Source organism: Molossus molossus, unplaced genomic scaffold (genome assembly GCF_014108415.1).
Source record: "Molossus molossus isolate mMolMol1 unplaced genomic scaffold, mMolMol1.p scaffold_m16_p_10, whole genome shotgun sequence".
Lineage (NCBI taxonomy): Eukaryota > Metazoa > Chordata > Mammalia > Chiroptera > Molossidae > Molossus > Molossus molossus.
In genome coordinates, this window is record NW_023425345.1 from 75604078 (window position 1) to 75611918 (window position 7841).

The following is a 7841-nucleotide window of genomic DNA, read 5'->3' on the forward strand; positions in this document are numbered from 1 at the left end:
TAAGTTTATTCCTAGGTATCTTAATTTTTCTTGCTATGATGGTAAATGGGATTGTTTTTTAGTTTCTCTTTTAGTGAGTTCATCATTGGTATATACGAACGCCATCGATTTTTTGATGTTTATTTTGTATGCTGCTACTTTGACAAATTCATGTCATTAAGTCTAGTAAATTTTTGATGGAGACTTTGGGGTTTTCTACGTATAGAATTATGTCAACTGCGAATAATGACAGTTTCACTTCCTCCTTTCCAATTTGGATCTCTTTTATTTTTTTTCCTGTCTGATTGCTGTGGCTACAACTTCCAGTACTATGGTAAATAAGAGTAGCAGAAGTGGGCATTTTTGTCTTGTTCCTGATCTTAAGGGAAATGTTTTTTTTTTTTTTTAATCCTCACCCGAGGACATTTTTCCATTTTTTGTTCAGATAGAGCAGGAGGGAGAGAGAGGAAGAGAGAGAGAGAGAAACATCGATGTGAAGGGACACATCGAGTGGCTGCCACCCACACGACCAACCAGGGCCGGGGACAAACCGCAACCGAGGTACGCGCCCTTAGCGGGAACCGAACCCAGGTCTCTCTGTACCGCATGCCGACGCTCCGACCGCTGAGCCAAACCGGCCAGGGCAAGGGAAATGCTTTTAATTTTTGCCCATTGAGTATGATGTTGGCTGTAGGTCTTTCATATATGTTCTTTATTAAGTCAAGATATGATCTCTCTATTCCCAGATTGCTGAGCATTTGTATCAGATATGTGTTTTGGATTTTTTTGGAATGCTTTTTCAGAGTCTATTGATATGATAATATGTTTTTTATCTTTCATTTTGTTTATGTGATGTATCACATTTATTGATTTGCGAATATTGTACCAGTCTTGTATCCCTGTAATGAATCCCATTTGGTCATGATGAATAATATTTTTGAGGTATTGCTGGATTCGATTTTCTAGTATTTTGTTCAGGAGTTTTGCATCTATGTTCATCAGGGATATTGGTCTGTAGTTTTCTTTCTTTGTAGTGTCTTTTTCTGATTTTGAAATTAGAATTATGCTGGCCTTATAAAATGAGTTTGGAAGTCTTTCTTCTTCTTGAGTTTTTAAAAATAGTTTGAGGAGAATGGGTATTAGTTCTTCTTTGAATGTTTGGTAAAACTTTGTCGTGAAGCTGTCCAGGCCTGGGCTTTTGTGTGCTGGGAGAGTCTTGATTACATCTTCAATTTCTTTTGTTGTTATTGGTTTGTTCAAGTTTTCTATCTATTCCTGGTCCAGTTTTGGGGGACTATGTGTTTCTAGAAATTCATCCTTTTTTCTTAGATTGTCGTATTTGTTGCCATAGAATTATTCATAATATTTGTTAACAATCTGTTTCATTTCTGTGGTGTCAGTTATTATTTCTCCTCTTTTTTTCTGATTTTTTGTATTTGGGTTCTCTCTCTTTGTTTCTTGGTGTGTCTAGCTAAGGGTCCATCAATCTTTTTTTTTTCAAAGAACTAGCTTTTTGTTTCATTGATCCTTTGAATTGTTTTTTTGGTCTCCATTTCATTTATTTCTGCTCTAATGTTTACTATTTTCTTTCTTCTACTTGCTCTGGGGTTTTCTTTTTATTTGCTTTCTAGTTCTTTAAGTTGTGAGGTTAGATGGTCTATTAGAAATTTTTCTTGCTTCTTGAAGTAGGCCTGTAGTGCTATGAACTTCCCTCTCAGAACTGCTTTTGCTGCATCTCATAGATTTTGTGTTGTTGTGTGTTCATTTTCATTGGTTTCCAGGAAGTTTTTAATTTCTTCCTTAATGTCCATGGTAACCCATTCATTGTTCAATACCATTCTATTTAGCCTCCATGTGTTCAAATGTTTTTGCATGTTCTTGTTGCTGTTGATTTCTAGATTCATGCCACTGTGATCTGAGAAGGTGCTTGGTATGATTTCAATATTCTTGAACTTGTAGAGACTTAGTTTGTGCCCTAAAATGTGGTCTATGTTTGAGAATGTTTCATCTGTACTTGAGAAGAATATGAATTCTGCAGTTTTGGGGTGTAACTCTTTGTAGATATTTATGAAATCCATTTGATCTAGCACTTTATTTAGAGTTTGTGTTTCCTTGTTAATTTTTTATCTAGAAGATGTATCTAGTGATGTCAGCAGGGTGTTGATGTCCCCTGCTATGATTGTATTGCTGTTGATTTCTCCTTTGACGTCCTTCAAAAGATTTTTAATATATGTTGGCACTACTATATTGGGTGTATATATGTTTACCAAGGTTATATCTTCCTTTGGATAGGTGCTTTAAATATTATGTAGTGGCCTTCTTTGTCCCTAGTTATGGCCTTCATGTTAAAATCTACTTTACCAGATGTGAGTATTGCTACACCAGCTTTTTTTTGCTTTATGTTTGTTTGAAAGATTTTTTTCCATGCCTTCACTTTCAACCTATGTGAGTTTATTGTTGTGAGGTGGGTCTCTTTGCATCCAGTCAGCTACTCTGTGTCTTTTTATCTGAGCATTCAAACCATTCACATTTAAGTGATAATTTATATGTACTTATTTATTGCTATATATATATATTTTTTAGTGCGGTTCTATTTTTCTTCCTATTTCTTCTGCTAATTATAGAAGTCCTTTTAGCATATCTTGCAGTGCTGGTTTTGTGTTAATATATTCCCTTAGTCTTTTTTTGTTTTGTCTGGAAATCTCTTCTATTTTGAATGATAGCCTTGCTGGATAGAGTAGTCTTGGATTCAGATCCTTGGTTTTTGTGACCTTGATTACTTCATGCCACTCCCTTTTGGCCTGTAGTGTTTCTGTTGAGAAGTCAGCTGGAAGCCTTATGGGGTTTTCTTTGTAGGTCACCTGTTTCTTATCTCTTGCTGCCTTTAGGATTCTCTCTGTCTTTAATTTTTGGCATTTTAATTACTATGTGTCTTGGTGTGGTCCTGTTTGTGTTCTTCTTACTTGGGGCTCTCTGTGCTTTTTGAACTTGAATGCCTTCTTTCTTCAGCAAGTTAGGAAAGTTTTCTGTCACTATTTTTTCAAATATATTCTCCTATGTTTGCTCATTTTCTTCCGCTTCGGGGACTCCTATTATGCGAATGTTATTACATTTCCAGTTGTCCTACAGTTTTCTTAAGCTGTCTTCCTGTTTTTTAATTGTTTATTCCTTTTGATTCTCTGATTGGTTGTTTTTTTTCTACCCTGTCTTCTAATTCACTGATTGGGTCTTCAGCTTTCTCTACTCTGCTGGTTAGTCCTTCCAATGTGTTCTTAATTTCTGCTATGTCATTCTTCATTTCCAGTTGGTTCGTTTTCAATGTTTCTATATCTTTACTCATGGTTATGATGTCCTTACTCATCCTGTTGAGCTTCCTGAAGATCATGGCTCTGAACTCTACCTCTGATAACTGCATTTCATTGATCTCATCTTTGATAGAATTCTCTTGTTTTTTCATTTGGAATTTGTTTCTTTGTTTCACCATTTTGGCTGTGTCAGGGGGTTTTGGAGCCTGCCAAAGTTTCCCTGTGGGTGCTGGTGTTCTGCTGTTTGTAGCTCCCTCTACTGTGTTTGGACGAGCCTGGGTGGGTCCATGGTAAACACCACTGTCAAATCTTACTTTCCTGGGTAGACTGGCAAACCCAGGAAAGGTTTAGTTATCCTCTACCTTTTTCTGAGTGGCTAGTAGTCTCAGTCACTCAGTGCCTTGGAATGTAGCCCTGGTATTCAATGTCCCTGGTTATATGATCCTGTCCTCATGCTTTTCTGTTGCTTTTTTTGAGAATTTGTGTTTATTTTACTTGTAATTTCTGTTTGATCCTGGAAGATCGTCTGTGTAGCTTCTATTTACACCACATTCCTTTTCACATCCTCTATGCCTTCTTGTGTGCAGCTGGGTCTCACAGGTCTTCTGGTGCCCCTACACCCTGCATTCCCACGGGTAACTGGATTGCACGGTCCCTTTGGGAACCCAGCTCTATGTCTATGTTTTTGGTTGCTGGGTCGCACAGGCCTCTCTGGTGCTTCAGCGCCCCACAAGTTTTGTGGGTAACTGGATGGCACAGTCTCTGCTGGGTTGCACAGGTGGGGTAGATTCTTGCTGTTTAATCAGCCTCAATTTGCATTTTTCTTGCCTGCCTGGGTCGCATTAAATTCCTGAGGGAGGGCCTGTTGCTTCTCCCCGGGGCTCTGGGAACTGGCTCCCTGAGCCAGATGGCTTCTGTCCCATGAGGGAGTGATTCAGCACAAAACTCTCAGTGCCCTCCCAGGTCTCCACACTCCCATGTCTCTCCACACAGTTCCAATCTAGTCTTTCATTTCTGTGCTGGAGCCCAAGGTGAGTGGCTGTAGTTAATTTAGTGCTCTGTCCTGGAATTCTGTGCTGTGAAGCTGGCTTGGTATTTTAACCCTGAGGTTTTTGCTCACAGTTAAAACAGCTGCTGTTCATGGGCTTCCAGCCCACCACTGGTGCCTCCACAGTTCCTACCAGGCTCAATTTGGTGTTCTTCTTCTGTCCCTGGTCATACGGGTTTTCTCCAGCTCCTTTTCTGTTGGTTTTCCCCAATGATTTGCCTTTATTTTAGTTGTAACTCCAGTTTGGTCCTGGGAGACAGTCTGTGTAGCTTCCATTGACTCTGCCGCCATTTTAGAAACTCTCAATGTCCTTCATTTATTTTACAAACAACAATGCACTATTGGTTTTCTCTACTCTTGGCTCCAAGGATGGGTGCATTGTGTGTTACTTTTTAATATAGTGCTTGTTATATGACCCAGTATATGATCTGTCCTAGAAAATTTACATATGTGTTTGAGAAGAATGTGTATTTTGGTGTTATTTGGTGGAATAGATGTCATTAGCTCTATTTGGTTTATAGTATTGCTTATATATGTTATTTACCTGATAATCTTCTGCATAGTTGTTTTATCCATTATTGAAAATGAAACATTAAAGTTTCCCTCTATTATTTTTGAATTATCTATTTCTTTATTTTTGTCAGATATTGCCTTTTGGATTTTGGGGTTCTACTACTGGTTGAATATATTTTTGTAATTATTATGTCTTTTTGATAGTGTTTTATTATTATAAAATGTCTGTCTCTGCTTCTGATATCAATTTTTATCTTATAGTCTCTTTTGTCTGATATTAATATAGCCACTCTAGCTCTCTTTTGGGTGGAATATATATTTTTTATCCTTTTACTTAAAACCTACTTGGGTTTTGAATCTAAAGTTTATAAAGTATAGACAGTGTAGAATAAATCATTTAAAAGGGCATTCTGTCAATCTCTGCTTTTTTATTGGATAATTTATTCCATTTATATTTAATATACTTATTTAGAAGGTAGGATGTATATCTACCATTGTGCTATTATGCTTATGTCTGCTGTCTTTTTTGCTCTTTTATTTCTGTTTTGCATTAAATCAAATATTTATTTTGTATTTCATTTTAATTGTCATGTTTCTTTATATGTTTTTCAGTTATTTTCTTAGTTGTTTCCCTGGGGATTACAATGAACATCTTAATTTTTAACAATTTAGTTCTGAATAAACCAACTTTAATAGAGTGCAAAACTGATCAAATACAGCTCTGCTCCCTCCTCCTACCTTAGGTGCTATTATGTCTTTATGCATTATAAGCTCAGCAACACAAATTTTATTATTGCTTTATTTATAGTTGGTATACAACCTTATATTGATCATATTAGCTTTAGGTGGGCACTATAGTGATTTGACATTTTTATACCTAATTCTAGTAATCATCTGTCACTGTGCAAACTTATTTCTAATTTTTAACTTTATATTTGATTTGTAAACTTTAAAACTTTACTTGTGTGAGTCTACAGTCAGCTTTTAAGTTACATTAGGGAACTTTTTTTGTTTCTTTCTTTTTTAAGCTGATAGCCAAAAATATTTGAACTTAGCATGTGAATTTGTAGGTAGGCAGATGGTTTTCTTAATTTACCCTTTCATTAAATGTACATCATGATGGTAATCTTAGTTTCATGTTGTTGTGCTATTTTTATTTTTTTTTCATCATGTGGCTGTTGAGATCTCATATTCCATTTCCATGTAGTATTCAAATTTATTCTGCTTGATACATTCTGACCTGTCTTTATTTACTCTTCTGTAATCTATGCCATACTCATGTCAGTTTATATATGGATTTTGGCTGATTTCAGTATCGTCTTTATCTCTGCCATCTAGGGATTTTTCTTATTTGCTATAAGATAAGCTAACATTGAAAATAATAGTTATTAAATTGCACTTACAATTTTCCATATGTTTGCATTGTTGGTGCTTTTAATTTAGTCTACCATATTTTCTTAATTCTGGTATTGTAATATATTCTTATAAAAACTTGTGCTTTTTATTAATGTATTATACCTTATTTGTAACTTTCAACCCAAGTTTTATTTAAAAATTATATCCATGTGGATGGAATTGTTAAATATATTTGAAATAGAATTAATTTGTAATAGCACCCCATCAGTAAAGTGAAAAAAGTGGTAAAATATTAATAAAATTGAAAGAGAATTTTTCAAGATAAAACATGATTAGAATTTATCAGAAAAGTTGAGGAAATATTTATACTTCATTTAGATTAATCAACTACTTTTCCTTTTTTTTTAAAAGAAGACTGCAATCCTTTTGACTGAGTCATTCAAGGTTTTCTTTACTTGCTTGTTTCTTAGGATATAAATAAATGGGTTCAACATAGTTGAAACAGAAGAAATGAGCAGGGAAACTCCTTTGTTAAGAGCCACCTCTTCCTTCGCTGAAGGTTTGATACAGATGATGATAAAGCCGCCAAAGGTGATAGAAAACACAATCATGTGGGAAGAACAGATAGAAAAAGCTTTTGTCCTTTGTTGGGCAGAAGAGAGTCTTAGAATTGTCACGATGATATAAATGTAGGACAAAACAACACATACAGAGGTCATGATAAAAGTCAACACAGGGCACACTAACATCATTTGCTCTATGAACCATGTGTCTGAACATGATATCTTTAGCTGAGGAGTGACATCACAGAAAAAGTGATCAATCACATTGGATTCACAGCGAGGCCCAGGCTAAGTGTGTGTGTGTGGGGGGATTATGATGATCAGACCAGCCATCCAACAGCTGATGATAAGTTTATTGCAGACTCTGTTATTTATGATGGTTACATAATGCAAGGGTTTGCAGATGGCCACATAGCAGTCAAAGGACACAGTGGCTAGAAAAAAAATTCTGTCATTCCAAAAAGATAAGTAAAAAACTTTGAACAACACAAACATCATAGCTAATGGTTTTGCTACCAGTTGCTATATTGTACAAAAATCTGGGAATACAAGCAGTTCTGAATGAGATTTCTAGGAAAGGGAAATTTTGGAGAAAAAAGTACATGGCTGCTCTAAGATGGCAATCTACGAAAGTGAGGGAAATAATGGTCATGTTCCCAGCTACACTCACCATGTAGGTAAAAAAAAAAAAAAAAAGATGAAAATCAGAACTTTCAGTTGTAGATAATCAGTCAATCCCAGCCAAATGAATGTTGTTACTGTGTGGTTTCTCATCATGAATTCCTGCTTTCTGCCCAGTCCGTATGAAAAATTCAGAGACAATCAAATAGAGTGTAGTGAAGCCAAAATGAGCCTTCAACACTGGCTATAAATGCCAAGCAAACTGACTTGACTAGATTGAAGTCATAATCTTATCTATGTGTAATATTTTTATTGTGTGTTTAAGTAGTAACTATATTTTCATTCTGGCCTTATATTCCATCAGATAGTTTAATCTTTGTTCCCAAGAGTTTTGGCTTAGTATATCTATCTATTCATGAGTAATGGAAGCTAGTAGTCCAATATTTTGTAATACTG

At 35.7% G+C, this 7841-nt stretch overlaps 1 pseudogene; it reads right to left on the reverse strand.

Annotated features, from left to right (window-relative positions):
• Positions 1-6605: 6605 nt before the first annotated feature.
• LOC118624259 lies at positions 6606-7541 on the reverse strand (annotated as a pseudogene).
• Positions 7542-7841: the final 300 nt, after the last annotated feature.